This window comes from Mixophyes fleayi, chromosome 4 (genome assembly GCF_038048845.1).
Source record: "Mixophyes fleayi isolate aMixFle1 chromosome 4, aMixFle1.hap1, whole genome shotgun sequence".
Taxonomy (NCBI): domain Eukaryota; kingdom Metazoa; phylum Chordata; class Amphibia; order Anura; family Limnodynastidae; genus Mixophyes; species Mixophyes fleayi.
The window spans coordinates 169,761,147-169,777,708 of NC_134405.1; the positions used below are offsets into that span (position 1 = coordinate 169,761,147).

Consider the following 16,562-nt stretch of genomic DNA (forward strand, 5'->3'; position numbering starts at 1 on the left):
AAAAATTGTACAACTGATGATGATTTTGTGAAACATACAACAACTCTCTATCATTCATTTGTAGAACAAGGATATCCAACTGAGGTACTACATAAAGCTATTGATGAGGTCAATTCACTTAGTAGAAAAGATCTCCTGATACAATCTTCTAACAAAGTAAAAAAGAATGGGCCTGTACACCCAGAAGATAGATGTCTTGTTTTTATTACTCAGCATAATAGTTATGCACGTCAAATTAAGAACATCATTAAAAAGAACTCTGTGATGCTTGAGACCGATATAATCTGATAGGTCCGTTGATACGTCAGGGGAATAATGTTATTTTCAGAAGAGCTCGTAATTTGAAGGAACACTTGGCACCAAGTTTCTTCAGAAATAAAAAATCTGTCAATCTATCAGATGATACATTATCTAGTAATTGGTTGTTGACTAAACCTAAGGGTTTTTACAAATGTGGCAGAACAAGATGCCTTACCTGTAATTTTGTAGAACATAGGTGTATGTCATTTGTATCTCACTATTCTGGTGATAGGTTAACTATTGAGCAATTCTTGAATTGTCAGTCCAGTTTTGTTATATATCTTATCAACTGTGGCTGCGGACTACAATATGTAGGACGCACTATTCGCCCTTTAGCATCATGTTTCAGTGAACATCGTAGGAATATTCTAAAAAATTTGAAATTACATAATCTATCTGCTCATGTTAATCTTTGTAAGAGAGGTGGTCTAGATAAACTTTGAATAAGAGCAATTGAACAAGTGAACGCTACGCCACGTGGAGGTGACAGATTTAACCTTCTCTGCCGTAGGGAGGCTTACTGGATTTTCAGACTGAACACCCTTGTGCCTTATGGTCTAAACGAGAGTATTGAATTAAATACTATTTGATGTCCCCTCATTCTAACAGACTAGTATTCTGATAAGATGTTTCTTTATAGTATATTCTTAATGAGAGTATTGAACTAAATATTATGTGATGTTTCCTCATTTAGATAGACTAATATCTGGGTATACTGCTTTTATATAGTCCAAATTATTCTTTTGTAGTTTTATTTAGATGTAGCTACGTGTATTTACACGTGCTTTGTTGATTTATTAATTTATTATCTTTATAGGATTATTTGTGTACTTTTGGGAATGCAACCTTTTTCCCTCTTTTTCTGTTATTTTTGTATAATTTTACTAATTATATTTTTATTCAATTGACTTTTCAGGCAATTATGATTTTTATTGGTTTGATTAAAGTGCTGTGCTGTCAGGTTTGGTTATCAAGCTCTGTATGGGGCTATAAATTATGATTTTATGATCATTGGAAATAATTGACATTATTACTGAGGGTTTGATTCAAATTGGCCATACTTACGTGAGAACGATCTGGATCACATTTGATATGCTAATTGTGGCCATGTGACTCTGTTTGGCTATAAATAAACATGCCTTTGAAGAATTCACTATTCCTCTTACGAAGCCGTATTGAACTGAGAAACGCGTCAGTATTGGTTGCCTTGGAAATCAGCTGACTAGCCGACTCCGCCCTGTCTACCCCGGGGTACTGTGCGTCTGACTGTTTGGATTTTCTCCTCGTGGTTTACACGCATCTAACTATTGCAGTGCACTAAGTTCGAGCTGCGGATCACCAGCAAAGCTAAGTTACCGTCTGCCTCTCATTAAGCCGTAATGTAGATTCAAGCTGCCTATCCGGCGGGTTCACTTATACTTCTGTAGGCATATATGGACTGCTTACGAACGGCTCCACTTAACTTAACATCTGAGGTCGGCGAACATAGAATTTAAGTGCTGGAAAATGAGGATTCATTTGTTGGATCAAATACAGGTTTTCATCAGTAGCTCGCCAATTGTCCTAGGCACTTGCAGACTTAAACTGGTGGCTGCTGACCGATCGGTCAATTGTATCCGCAACTTGGCAATAGATATTCATACCTTTGCATGTGCATTGACTTTATATTACAGCTGGTTTCATCTGCATGATTGCTAGCGCTATAACCCAAAGACATCTATGCTTGAGTCACTTTTGTACTCATTTATAGACGAGGAGTCTTTCCAGCAGCAAGACGCTGAATATGCCTATTGATTGCTAATAGAGCCCGGGTATCCCTATATTTGTATACGAGACCTGTTATGGTTATTATCACCTGTCTTATTGGCTATATTTGTGTGGTCTGGACCACTGTGTGATTAATAGCTATCATCACACATGTAATACTGTTAATGAGCGGTATTTATATTGGGATACCAGTTTATTTTATTACAATCTGCCTAACTCTTATGGTGATTCATAATTGTCTTTTAATTCATTGTGTGGACGTCTAGTCATCACTGATTTTTATATGTGTACAGCTGTTATAGGGCTTTTTATTGTTTATTGATTAAATTGATTACAGTTGTACCTGCGCCTCTTTATTATTTTATATTGTTTATTATTTTGGTTAGACTCAGATATCTACCATAAGGTAGAAGCGGTTTTCTGTTTTAATTCAATATACTAGATTATTTAGCGCCTGATATTACTTTATTTATTTTGTCAGATAAGGCTTGCACAGCTTCACTTTGTCCAGAATCTGGTGATTCGACTTTTGCAGTGACCCATTTACAGTGAATAGCCAATTTTTTGTTAACATCTGCAATGCCTGACATTCTTGCCACGAGGGCTGAATCAGGAGCCTGGGGAATTTCCATAACTAACATAGTACACCAAGAAAGTCCAACCGGGCTTCCTTCTGAACTGAGTCGCAAAGGGCCACAGCACTGCTTCAAGCTGCTCCCTCTTGCAGGCACTCAACTTCTCATCCCAGCCTACTTCCTCTTCACCACCTTCCTCTCTGGCATCCGCGAGGTCAGGTAGTGGTTCACTTCCTGGTTCCTCAGTTGGTAAGCAGCAAACTGTTGCTACCCAATCCACACGTTCGTGGTATGCCTTCGACAATATTATGTGGTAGGTCCGCTGCTGCTTACCGTCGCTATCAAATGACACCACTCAAGTGATGTCACTTAGGCGTTTCGAGACCATTTACGGTCCAGCCTAGGCAGCCTGGAGCTTGTTCTGGCACGTGGGAATCAGAACAAGGACCTTCTGCCCTACTTCAAACACTCTGGCACGAGCACCCTGATCATACCAAGTCTTCTGCTTCGCTTGTGCTTCCGCTAGGTTAGCCTGCGCGAGCCCCATGAGATTCTCTAACCGATCTATGAGCTTCAACACATACTCCCCCACAGAGATATCCTGGGTGGGTAGCTCCCCTTCCCAAGACTCCTGAAACAGGTCAAGAGGCCCACGGAGTCTGCGGTCATATAGTAGTTAAAAGGGGGAGAAACCGGCATCTCTCAATAAGCAAACAGGAGGTGTGGCAGGTAGCGTTCCCAGTCCCCCACCTCCGAAGTTGCAAATGCCTGTAGCATGTGCTTCAGAGTGCCATTGAACCGCTTGCACAGTCCGTTAGTCTGGGGATAGTAGGGGGCAGTATGGAGTTACCGCACTTCGCACTTTACCCAGAGACACTGGACCAGTTCACTCATGAACTGTGTCCCTTGATCGGTTAGGATCTCACTACGGAACCCTACTCTGCTAAATACTCCAAACAGCGCATCCGCTACCTTTTCCGCAGTTATGGAGGACAAAGCTACAGCCTCTGGATACCGGGTAGCATAGTCCACCACAGTGAGGATGTATCTCGTCCCCGATCTATTGGGCACAGGCAGGAGACCTACTATGTCCACAGCCACTCGCTGAAAAGGTTCCCCAATTATTGGCAAGGACCTGAGGGGAGCAAGAGCACTGGGGCGCCCGAGACGCTGACACACATCACAGGACTTACAGTAGGCCCGGACGTCATCCGACATTCCAGGCCAGAAAATTTTCTGTGTCAGGCGCTTCAATATTCGGTCTCTTCCCTGGTGCCCCGCCATAGAGATTTCATAGGCAACCGACATTAGTTGCGCACAAAAGCCCCGTGGTACCACCAGTTGAACTTGTTCCCGGACTGGTCTATCCCCATCTACCTTCCTAGCTACAACAACCCTTTACGCCAGGTCTCACTTCCTACCTGCATCGTAGGAAGGCTGCCACCAGCCTGGCGCCTCATGCCTACCAGTGACGGATCAGAGAGCTGTGCTGCCCTGAACTCTTCCCTGCGGCCCTCACTATCATTTAAGTAAGGATATGCTGCAGGGGGGTCTATGTTGGGGTGACTAGAGTCAGTCAAAGTGGGGTCAGTAAAAGGGAGGTCACTGTGGTCAGTTATACTCACCTCCGGAGCTGGCTTACTGCTAGGGACAGGAGCATCACCGGGCAACCTCACAAGATCAGTTTCACGATTTGAGTAGTTTTTTAATGATCCCTTGCCACTGTCTATAATGATCTATCTCAAAAGTGACAGAGGATAGTGGAGGCAACACTCAGGCTGAATATCAGTAGCAATAAGACACTAGAGAGATGATAAAATTGAAGGATATATTGCTTGATGGCACAACAGGTATATATGCTGATGGTATAATAGCAATGGAAGAATATATATAACATGGAAAGCACACACGGCAATGGAATACAAACAGAATGCAATTCACAATATATACTTCAGTTTGTTAGTAACTCTGAGCAACTGTTATGGGATGAAATAGCAAATAGTCCAGACATGAAGATGGTATATTCCACATAGCAGGTGGTCACTGATATCACGATAATTCTTGGACAATATGTATCAATCCCAATATGATCAAATAGAGCAAAGAGCCCTTAAACAGTCCGTTACTTAGAAGTAATAGAAAAGCAAAGAATCCCAGCTGCGTGCCGCCCCATAAGGCTAATATCCTCCAGCAACGATCCAACACAGAGATATTTTAATATATAGCAAAGTTCACAAGAAGAAGTTCAATAGTAGTAAACTTAATAGCAAGCTCGCTATGGAACACACAGTAGAATAGCGAGCAGAATCACAGGAGAGTCTTTAACGGGAGCCAGCTTGAACATACAGCACAGGTGCATAGAATCAACTTGAATATGCAGGGATCAACTCACGGAAGATGTTTCCAATCTGTAACTTGACAGCGGTAAAGTGCCACGGACCACAGAGGACTACAGGTACCAGGTACATAGATGTAAAAGCAAAAGTTCAATCAGCAGACATCCATGATATTAGATTCGACATAGTAGAACTACAGGTACCAGATGCGAAGATGTCATAAGCGAAAGTCCAGCTAGCAGGTAACAGCAGCAGCAAACTTTGGGCACAGCGTAGAACTACAGGTACCAAGTGCAACGATGAATTAGGTAAGTCCAGCCGGCAGGTCACAGCAACAATAGACTCAGGAGGCCCAAACAGAGGAACAGGTAATGGTAACCAGGAGCCAGGCAATCCGAGTAACACGAAGAACAGGCAATGACCCAAAGGTCATGGGTAGTTTAAATAGTACTCAGAACCAATGAGAATCAGGGAGGAGGTCCTGATCACACAACCAGAAGCACCTGTATGAAAGTAGTGTCTCTGAGTGGGAACAAGTCCAAAACATAGTTCATAGGGAAAAAGTCACAATGCCAGCACCTATCTACAGGACCGGCGCGGGACAGTACCCCCCTTTTTAAAAGTGGCCACTGGACACTTAGCGATGATTTTCCGAAGAAACTTAATATTAAACTTCCGTAAAAGTGCTGGGGCATTAATATCAGAGGCATTCACCCAAGAACGCTCTTCAGGGCCAAACCCCTTCCAGTCCACTAAGTACTTAATTGTTCCTCGAACCTTCTTAGAATGCAGAATCTGAGTTTCAAAGTCCTTTTGTTGAGAAAATTCTGGCAAAACTGAAGAAGATGTAGCAGATGCAAAACGATTAATGACCACTGGCTTCAACAATGATACATGAAATGAATTGGAAATATGCAGTGATGAAGGAAGCCTTAATTTAAAAGAAACTGGATTAATAATCTTCAAAATTTTTCAGACGAATGTTTCGAGTAGACAACCAGACTCTATCCCCCACCTTGAGGGCAGGAACAGCCCGACGTTTCTTGTCTGCTGCAACTTTATAGCGAATAGAAGTTTTCTTGAGCTGAGATGTAACTTGAGTCCAGATAGAAGAAAAGTTCCGAAGAAGTTCCGCAGCAGCAGGAACATAATGAAAACTTAGGCAACACAGGATGTAAACCATACACGACAAAAAATGGAGTAGATGCCGTAGATTCATGGAATAAATTATTATGAGCAAACTCTGCACAAGGCAAAAGATCCATCCAATTATCCTGTGTGGCAGAAGAAAACATACGAACAAAAGTCTCAAGATCTTGATTTACTTTCTCTGTCTGTCCATTAGATTGCGGATGATATCCTGAAGAGAAATTAAGCTGAACTCCCAATGCTTTACACAAGGCTCGCCAAAACTTTGAAGTAAATTGTACTCCTCTATCCGAAACGATCTCTTGAGGACAGCCATGTAACCGGAATATCTCCCGAATAAAATGTTGGGCCAAAACTGAAGAAGACGGCAGACCTACAAGTGGAACAAAATGAGCCATTTTTGAAAAACGGTCTACCACGACCCAGATGGTATTATGACCCTTGCTAGTAGGAAGATCAGTTATAAAATCCATGCTGATGTGAGTCCATGGTTTAGAAGGAATTGACAATGGCAGTAACGGTCCCATAGGAGCCAAACGGGAAGATTTATGCTGAGCACAAACATCACAAGCAGCCACAAACTCTTTAACATCAGTAGGAAGAGATGGCCACCAATAGGAGCGAGAGATCAGTTCATAAGTCTTCAAAAATCCTGCTTGACCAGAAAATTTAGAAGCATGATACCAACGCAATAGTCTCTTCCGGAGTGTTTTAGGAACAAAAGACTTGCCAGGAGGAGTAGATGGAAAAGCTGTAGACACTTGCAAACTCTTGGGATCCAAGATGGAATGACTAGTAAATGAATCCAAATCAGATGAAGTATCAAAAGCTCGAGACAAAGCATCCGCTCTTTTATTTAAATGTCCTGGTTTAAAGGTGACATGAAGGTTAAAACGAGAGAAAAAGAGGGACCATCGAGCCTGACAAGGGTTAAGACACTGTGCCGTCTGTAAATACAAAAGATTCTTATGATCCGTAAAAATGGTCACCACATGTTGTGCTCCCTCCAACAAATATCGCCACTCAGCTAATGCCAACTTACTTGCCAATAACTCTTTATCTCCTATCGAATAATTCTGTTCTGCTGGCAAAAATCTCAGAGAAAAAAAAAGCACAAGGCAACAAACGATTGGTAGATGATCGCTGGGAAAGAACTGCTCCAACTGCCGATGCATCCACCTCCACGAAAAAAGGCAAAGACAAATTTGGTTGCTGAAGAATAGGTGCTGAGGAAAAGGCTTCCTTGAGATAGGAAAAAGCCTTTAAAGCCTCTTCTGGCCATTTTTTTCGAATTTGCTTCTTTTCTAGTCAAAGCTGTAATGGGAGCCACAATACTAGAATAGTTCAAAATAAACTGTCTGCAATAATTTGCAAAGCCCAAAAAACGTTAAATAGTTTTGAGAGTAGTTGGAAGTGGCCAATTTAAAATAGATTGAACCTTTTCTGGGTCCATTTGAAGGCCTGAACCGGAGATAATGAATCCTAAAAAGGGCATAGAAGCTGCTTCAAAGGAACATTTCTCCAGCTTACAATAAAGATGATTTCTGCGAAGTCTAGTCAAAATTTCAGCCACATGTCTCCTATGAATGTCCAAGGTTTCAGAAAAAATGAGGATATCGTCCAACTATACAACGACATAAGAATATAAAAGATCTCGAAATATCTCATTAATAAAACTTTGAAAAACTGCAGGAGCATTAGAAGGTCCAAAGTGCATTACCAAATATTCGTAATGGCCATCACGGGTATTAAAAGCGGTTTTCCACTCATCTCCAGACCGAATACGAATTAAATTATAAGCCCCTCTGAGGTCCAGTTTAGTAAAGATTTTAGCACCTTTAATTCGATCAAATAACTCAGTGATCAATGGAATAGGGTAACGATTCTTAATAGTTATTAAATTAAGTCCACGATAGTCAATGCAAGGACGAAGCGAACCGTCCTTCTTCACAAAAAAGAAATCGGCCCCAGCTGAAGAGACCGATGGTCTAATAAAGCCTCTTTGTAGATTTTCTTTAACATAGACAGACATGGCTTCAGTCTCTGGTTGAGAGAGAGGATAAACTCAACCTCTAGGTGGAATTTTATCAGGCAACAATTCTATAGGGCAATCCAATGGACGATGAGGTGGAAGGATCTCTGCACGAACTTTATCAAAGACGTCAGCAAATGATTGATATTGAGGAGGTAGTGCAGAAGATTCCAAAGACATAGCAATTTCAGAAGAACGAAGTGGTTTCACCTTAGTTAAACTTCCAGCATGGCAATGAGAACCCCAAGATAGAACCTCAGCAGTCTTCCAATCCAATTGTGGAGAATATAATTGGAGCCAGGGAAGGCCCAAAATAATTGGAGAAGTAGTACAAGGCAAAATAAAAAAATAATTTTTTTCAGAATGTAAAACACAAACATGCAGAAAAATAGACTTGGTCCGAGTGCTAATTATTCCTTGAGGAAACTGCGATCCATCAATGGCTGCAATGGACATTGGGGTCTTCAAGGAAACAAATGGAATTGACCATTTATCAACTAAAGTCTGAGAAATAAAGTTTCCAGCCGCACCAGAGTCTAATAAAGCTTAAGTAGTATAAGTCATTGAATTATCCAACAAGGACACAGGAAGAATACAAGCAGTAGATGAGGAGACTTTCTTAGGCCCCAATCTGACCTCCCCAGAACAGATTAGGGTTTGGCGTTTCCCGATCTCTTCCCACAAGAATTCAAAAAGTGACCTGCGTCACCACAATAAATACATAACTTGTCACGACGTCTCCTATCACGTTCCTCTAGAGTCAAACAAGATCTCCCAATTTGCATAGGCTCATCAGATATTGAGGACTGCGATACAGGGTATAAAGTTGGTCTATAACTTTGGCAACGAACCACCTCTTTCTCCACAGTTCTTTCTCTGAAACGTAAGTCCACTTTGTTACATAATGAAATGATGGCCTTCAAGGAGGTAGGAAGTTCATGGGAAGCCAAAACATCTTTAACACGATAAGATAGCCCCTGCCAGAATGCAGCCACCAAAGCTTCATCATTCCATGACAATTCAGAAGATAATGTACGAAATTTAATGACATATTGAGCCACAGAATAATTCCTTTGACGTAAACGAAGTATAGCCGTGGAGGCAGAGGAGAGCCTCCCAGGTTCATCAAAAATCCGACGAAAAGTCAACAAAAAAGAGGCATAATCAAAAAGAAGTGGATCACCCCTCTCCCACAGTGTGGAAGCCCAGGCTAAGGCTTGGCTATTTAATAGAGAGACCACAAATGCAACTTTAGACCTATCAGTAGGAAAATTCTGTGGTTGAAGCTCAAACTGAATTGAACACTGATTAAGAAAGCCACGACAAAATTTTGGGTCCCCATCAAACTTGGCCGGAGTGGGTAATCTGAGCATTGAGGAAGTCACAAGGGAGGCCTGATGTCCTGACGATTGCTCAGGAGGAAGAACTTGTACTGTTGATTGAATTACTTAAAGTGTATCCAAACGACCATCAAGTGTCTGAAGACGTTGTAGCAACTGACGCTGTGTGTTGTCCTGTTGCTCAACTCGAGCAATAAGATGTTGTAGCATATCTCTTGCAGAGAACTCCACCGTGGGATCAGACATTGAGACCTGTTCTTACTGTCACGATTTGAGTAGTTTTTTAATGATCCCTTGCCTCTGTCTATAATGATCTACCTCAAAAGTGACAGAGGATAGTGGAGGCAACACTCAGGCTGAATATCAGTAGCAATAAGACACTGGAGAGATGATAAAATTGAAGGATATATTGCTTGATGGCACAACAGGTATATATGCTGATGGTATAATAGCAATGGAAGAATATATATAACATGGAAAGCACACACGGCAATGGAATACAAACAGAATGCAATTCACAATATATACTTCAATTTGTTAGTAACTCTAAGCAACTGTTATGGAATGAAATAGCAAATAGTCCAGACATGAAGATGGTATATTCCACATAGCAGGTGGTCACTGATATCACGATAATTCTTGGACAATATGTATCAATCCCAATATGATCAAATAGAGCAAAGAGCCCTTAAACAGTCCGTTACTTAGAAGTAATAGAAAAGCAAAGAATCCCAGCCGCGTGCCGCCCCATAAGGCTAATATCCTCCAGCAACGATCCAACACAGAGATATTTTAATATATAGCAAAGTTCACAAGAAGTTCAATAGTAGTAAACTTAATAGCAAGCTCACTATGGAACACAGTCACAGTAGAATACCGAGCAGAATCACAGGAGAGTCTTTAACGGGAGCCAGCTTGAACATACAGCACAGGTGCATAGAATCAACTTAAATATGCAGGGATCAACTCACGGAAGATGTTTCCAATATGTAATTTGACAGCGGTAAAGTGCCACGGACCACAGAGGACTACAGGTACCAGGTGCATAGATGTAAAAGCAAAAGTTCAATCGGCAGACATCCGTGATATTAGATTCGACATAATAGAACTACAGGTACCAGATGCGAAGATGTCATAAGCGAAAGTCCAGCTAGCAGGTAACAGCAGCAGCAAACTCTGGGCACAGCGTAGAACTACAGATACCAAGTGCAACGATGAATTAGGCAAGTCCAGCCGGCAGGTCACAGCAACAATAGACTCAGGAGGCCCAAACAGAGGAACAGGTAATGGTAACCAGGAGCCAGGCAATCTGAGTAACACGAAGAACAGGCAATGACCCAAAGGTCATGGGTAGTTTAAATAGTACTCAGAACCAATGAGAATCAGGGAGGAGGCCCTGATCACACAACCAGCAGCACCTGTATGAAAGTAGTGTCTCTGTGTGGGAACAAGTCCAAAACATAGTTCATAGGGAAAAAGTCACACTGCCGGCACCAATCTACGGGACCGGCGCGTGACAATCAGGTTGATAAGAGACATCCTCTGCGTTGCTAGGAGAAGTAGTCTTTCCAGAGGCAAAGGGCTGGCTGTTTCCTGAAGAAATAGCAGCTGTGGTCTTTTCCTCTGGGCTAGGTTATGCAGGTATAGATCCTGAAGACTGTAGTTTAGCAGATTGACTCCGGAGAATAGAGTTGAGAAATGCATTCCCAACTCCACCCCCAACATTGTTGCCCAAAATCACATCAGTTGGGAGGCCATCCATAACAGCAACATTTCGCAATTCCTAGCCATCGCCCCAGTCCAGATACACCCTTGCTACAGGCACTTCCTTCTCCAGTCCATCTGCCACAGCAACTTTGGCAGTGCGATCCTGCAATATTGCAGCAGGATCATTAAGATGAGGACTCACAACAGTAATTGAGGTCCCTGAATCTCTCAGTCCTTCACCCTGCAGGGGCCCCACTTGGACCGGTGCAGGCTTATCCACATGTTTTTGGGGGGGTCTTTTGGACACACAGGTGACTCTCTCCGCTGAGTCACCTTCAGACACGCCACACTGCATTGGGTTGGCAGGGGTGAAAGCAGTCTCTAATCGCTCACCTTTGCCAATTAAGCAAGGCAGCCGGGTCCCAGGACTTGGATTAGGGGCACGAATCTGGGGTGCTGGGGCTGTAGGACAGTTCATCCTTTAATGACTGATTTTTCCCGCAGCGGTAGCACTTTCTCTCCAGCCTGGACTCCGATGGTCTCTGATAACTCCCAGGGACAAGGCGGGGCAGTGGCTGGGGCGGAATACCCTGACTGCCACATACTAATCCGCCAGCTGGGCAGCTGCTTCCAGGGTGCCTGGCATTCTGTCCAGCACCCATTCTGTCACCTCCCGTGAGCACCGTCGGTAAAACTGCTCTCGGCACATCAAGTCTATTACCTCATCCATGGTCTGGGCACCTGCTCCGCGCACCCACTTCCTGGCAAACTCCCGCAGCAGGTTGGCAAACTCCTCATGGGTGGCGTGGAGGTACTTTGTAAAGTCCCAGAACTTCAGACGATAGGTCTCTGGGGTAATAGCGTACCGTTTAATGAGTGCCCTTTTCACTATATCATAGTCCACACAGTCCTCTGTGGGCGTCCCACGGTAGGCCTCCACTGCACGTCCTTGCAGTGTGGGCACCAGATGCTTAACCCATTCCTCTCTGGGTACAGCATGTAGCCTGCAAGTCCTTTCAAATTCCTGCAGGTGCTCATCAATATTCCCAACACAGTCCTCAAATTTAGGGAAAGGTAGAGTTGACAGTCCTGATTCTCTAGGGGGCGCCTCCCTCCTAGGCTGCATGGCTGGTGCCCTTCCATCTTGGCGCCATGCCTCGATGACCTGTGCCCGCTCAGCTGCAGATGTGTTGTCCCCTAAGGCTGCCAGCTGGATCTTTAGCCCGGCAGCCCTGCGCTCATCATAGAATAGAGGGGCGGGTTGTGCGGGTGAATTCTGCTGGGTGGAGGTCGCTGCAGTCTGTTGAGCAGGGATCTCTGCTGTCTGGGCATCTGGGGTACCATGCTGTCGGTGCCATTTCCTCAGCGCCTCTCTCATCTCCGCCCTGTTTGGCGATTGGCTGATGTCAATGCCCTTGGCACTGCACAGAGTCTCCAGATTAGCCCTGGACACGTTGGTGTAATCAGATGTCCTGTGCGTCCTCCTGGTTGCAGTTAATCCTCTCCTGAATAACTCTGCTCTCCTGATTGGTTCACGAAAAGCCGCCTGCAGTTATCCCATCACTGCCACCAGAAATCTGTGACAGGATGGACCGGCTATGCCACCCTGGCTATTGTTCCTGGGAACCAATTGGGCTTACTTTGCCACCGTTTCCCTTACTTTATCCCAAATACGCCCTTTTGCCGCAGTAGGAGGGGCTTACATGTACTGCCGCCACTGGACTTCTTTCCGGCATCCAGTACTGGGTTTCTTCTGGGTAACTGACGCTGCGAGTGTACCCCGCTACTGATGTACCTGGGCTGGTACTCCTGACCTCTTACTATGGATCAGAGAAGCTGTGGACGGATCCCCCCTGGCCTATCACACTGACCAGGGCTGCATGAGTAGCAGGCAGAGCGGTGGTACTGGAAAAACTTGGGTCCAAACCTCTGAGACAGCCGGAGGACGGAATAGATTTAGGCTCTAATCTGCAGGTCACATGAATACAGCAATATTGAAGATGTTTTCAAGCAGGTCTTTGAAGCAAGATATTTATTTGCTCTCTCTGGTTAAAGGTACCAGTGAGCAGGTTAGATGAAATCAGAAGAATGATACATTTCAGTACAGTACAGTGCTTTTTATACAGATTTGAACACAGGCTATTTTTAGAATCATAGATTTCCATGCATTGCAAAGCCGTTAATATTTACACTTATAAACCTTGTTGTGATATCCTACAAATTCAGTGATGTCCTGCATCTTGCTTTTAGACACAGAAAATCTAGCTAGGTCTTAATTAACACTTCCTGCTTTCAAAAGGCCTCGCACATCAAAAGGCCTGATTAGCAGGAGACCTTTTGTTGCAGAATACACATTCCCAAAGAAAGGTATTAAACGTCTCACAAGTCATTTCCCCACATCACAAAACACAGCAGACTTTCTAAATAAAGGCTCATTGTATCAAATATATACATCAGAAATAAGGTATTTCCTTTAGCAAGGGTAAAACAGAAAAATCGAATTTTCTACCCTGGACTCAGAAATAACGATTTCCTTTCTCAAAATATACACAATATCAAAAATTATATAAATAAGTGCCCTGCGCTATTTCCTTTAAATAAATTTTTACCATAAGTTATTTATACGTGGTCCAGTCACACCAACTATATTCAAATCCAAATGTATCTCAGGAGTTTTCCCTTTGAATCTGGTTCTAAGTATGCTCTGCCTAAACGTTACTTGTCACATGTAGATACACACAACAGACTGCAGTATTCACACATATCTGTTCACTAAAAGGTAACATCAGAACACATAAAATAAAATTTAAATGATAAAATAAATTAACAACCCTTAACGTTATAATCATTAACAAATGTCTAGATTTTAAAAAATATTTTAAAAAATAAATGAAACATTAAATGCATAAATCAAGATGTTTTTAATGCGTACAGTACATACAATGCATTTATAATTTCAATCTTAAGAGTAGAGGAGTAGGATGCGCCACGATATATGTGCAGAAAAGGAAAATGGTATATCCTTAGATGACGGACTTTGTATAGTGCAAATTTATTTTAGATTCCAAAGATACATGGATAAAAATACATTGATATATAATAAATGTAGTAGAATAAAATAAACAAATGAGCTAAAAAATAAGTATTAGTGACTGGCCAGTACACTTAATAATATAGTAATCTCATGAGATAAATATAGCAATGTGACGTCAAAGATCTAATAAAAGATGGAAGACTTTTAGGGGCATAGTCAATTAGCTTTCCGGTTCGCGGGATCGCGCCGAAACGGCCCGCGAAGTCAATCCACGGTACCGCAATAACGTGGATTTTCATTCGCAGCCCATAGGGTTGCGTACGAAAATCTGCGTTAATGCGGTACCGTATTAACGGTATTACTGCGCAGGATTCGCGGTAACGCACGTTACCGCGAACCGGAAAGCTAATTGAATATGCCCCTTAGTATCAATCACAAATAAAACCTTGTGTACATAGATGTATGAGCTCAAAAATGGAATGTACAGCTTCAAAAAAAGGAGAAGGCACATAAGTGCCTCTTACTGTGATAGTCGTTTGCAGCCTTCTTTCTTTTATCGATGTTCATAATATGATGTCTCCATATATTTGTAGATAGTATATGTGTCAGCTATCTCATACTGAATTGGGTAATCCGTGACAAAACGATATCCTCTGCACGGAGTAGTTAAAGTTGAGGAGATGGAGCTATTGAAAGCTCTTATTGCAACAGCTGCGTGTTGATTCCCCAAACCAAGATTCTGCTTGTATCCATTAGAAATGTGCTGATGACATGTCCTTATTTTATAAATCTTCGTAATGACACCAGGGGGTAAATGTATCAAGCTGAGAGTTTTTCGGCGGGTTTGAAAAACCAATCAGATTCTAGCTATCATTTATTTAATACATTCAACAAAATGATAGCTAGAATCTGATTGGTTGCTATAGGCAACATCTCCACTTTTCAAACTCGCCGGAAAACTCTCAGCTTGATACATTTACCCCCATGTGTCTGATGGCTGGAGCCTAAGGATGATAGTTACTTTACCCAATATATATGGGATTAGATGTTTATCTTGATGAAGATCATATAGTTGTATATGAGATAGAGATGTGTCAGCGCTGTTCGTGAGACTCACTGAACTGAAGAAGTTGAAATAATGATGTCCACATGTAGGGAGGCTTGTTGAATCACAGTCCACCAAAGTAATGTATTTCTCCAATAAGTATGTCCAAAGAAATGTAGAGCAATGTGAGAGTATACCGATACCAACTAACGCGTTACATCAGCTACTGGGCTGATTTCAATCTTACTTGCATACACATGTTCTGTGCTAGCTAGTGGCACTCAAATGTGTAGTTCTTAAAACAAAGACAATGCCATTTCAGTGATCACTATCAGTCGGCACTTACACCTGCCATGTGGCTGGTGCAAGTGATATGGCTAAAACCAGGCGCACTTAGGAGAAACATAGGACTTGAATCGGACACATCTTCATCAGAATGCATCGAAATCTAGTGCAAGGTCTGTTTCTGAGCATGCGCAGAAATATTTCACGCAGGGTACGGCGACTTATGTCCGAACATGAATCAGGCCCATTAACATAGTCGCCTTTTGGCACAGGAAGAAAAATAAAAGGGCAGAGACTCGCATTTTTACTGAGAAATGAGAGACCCATATACCCATGCAAGACTGCCTTCCTCTTTAACTAACCAGCTGTTTGAGGCAAGGGCTTGAAACAAACAGGAAACCAGTGCCTTTATAGTTACTGTGATCTTTCTGGTCTAGGTACATAGCCTATACTGCAAGAAAAGCAAAGGTTCAAAAAGGCTTTGCTCATCTAGAACACAGTTGTGTTCCCATGCCCACGCATGAAGCATTTTAATATACTGTACTAAATAGGAGGGTCTTCTTATTAACTTGTATCATATTTCCCCAAAACTTTTGACCCAAAGAAGAGCTTAGCACAGTGGCTTAGTGGTTAGCACTTCTGCCTCTCAGCAATGGGATCATGAGTTTGATTCCCAACTATGGCCTTATCTGTGTGGAGTTTGTAAGTTCTCCCCATGTTTGCGTGGGTTTCCTCAGGGTGCTCCGGTTTCCTCCCACAATCTAAAAACATACTAGTAGGTTAATTGGCTGCTGTTAAATTGCCCTTTGTCTCTCTCGGTCTGTGCGTGTGTGTGTGAGTTAGGGGATTTAAATTGTAAGCTCCAATGAGGCAGGGACTGATGTGAATGAGTTCTCTGTACAGCGCTGTAGAAATAGTGGCGCTATATAAAAAAATAGATGATGATGATGTTTTGAAGTTACCAGGAAAATGATGACACAGAGATAGAAGTT

At 42.5% G+C, this 16,562-nt stretch overlaps 1 protein-coding gene across 5 annotated transcripts in view; it reads right to left on the bottom strand.

Moving 5' to 3' along the window:
- REDIC1 (regulator of DNA class I crossover intermediates 1) overlaps positions 1-16,562 on the bottom strand; it is a 176,476-nt gene that overhangs the window by 98,890 nt on the left and 61,024 nt on the right. The gene's annotated exons all lie outside the window — the stretch shown is intronic.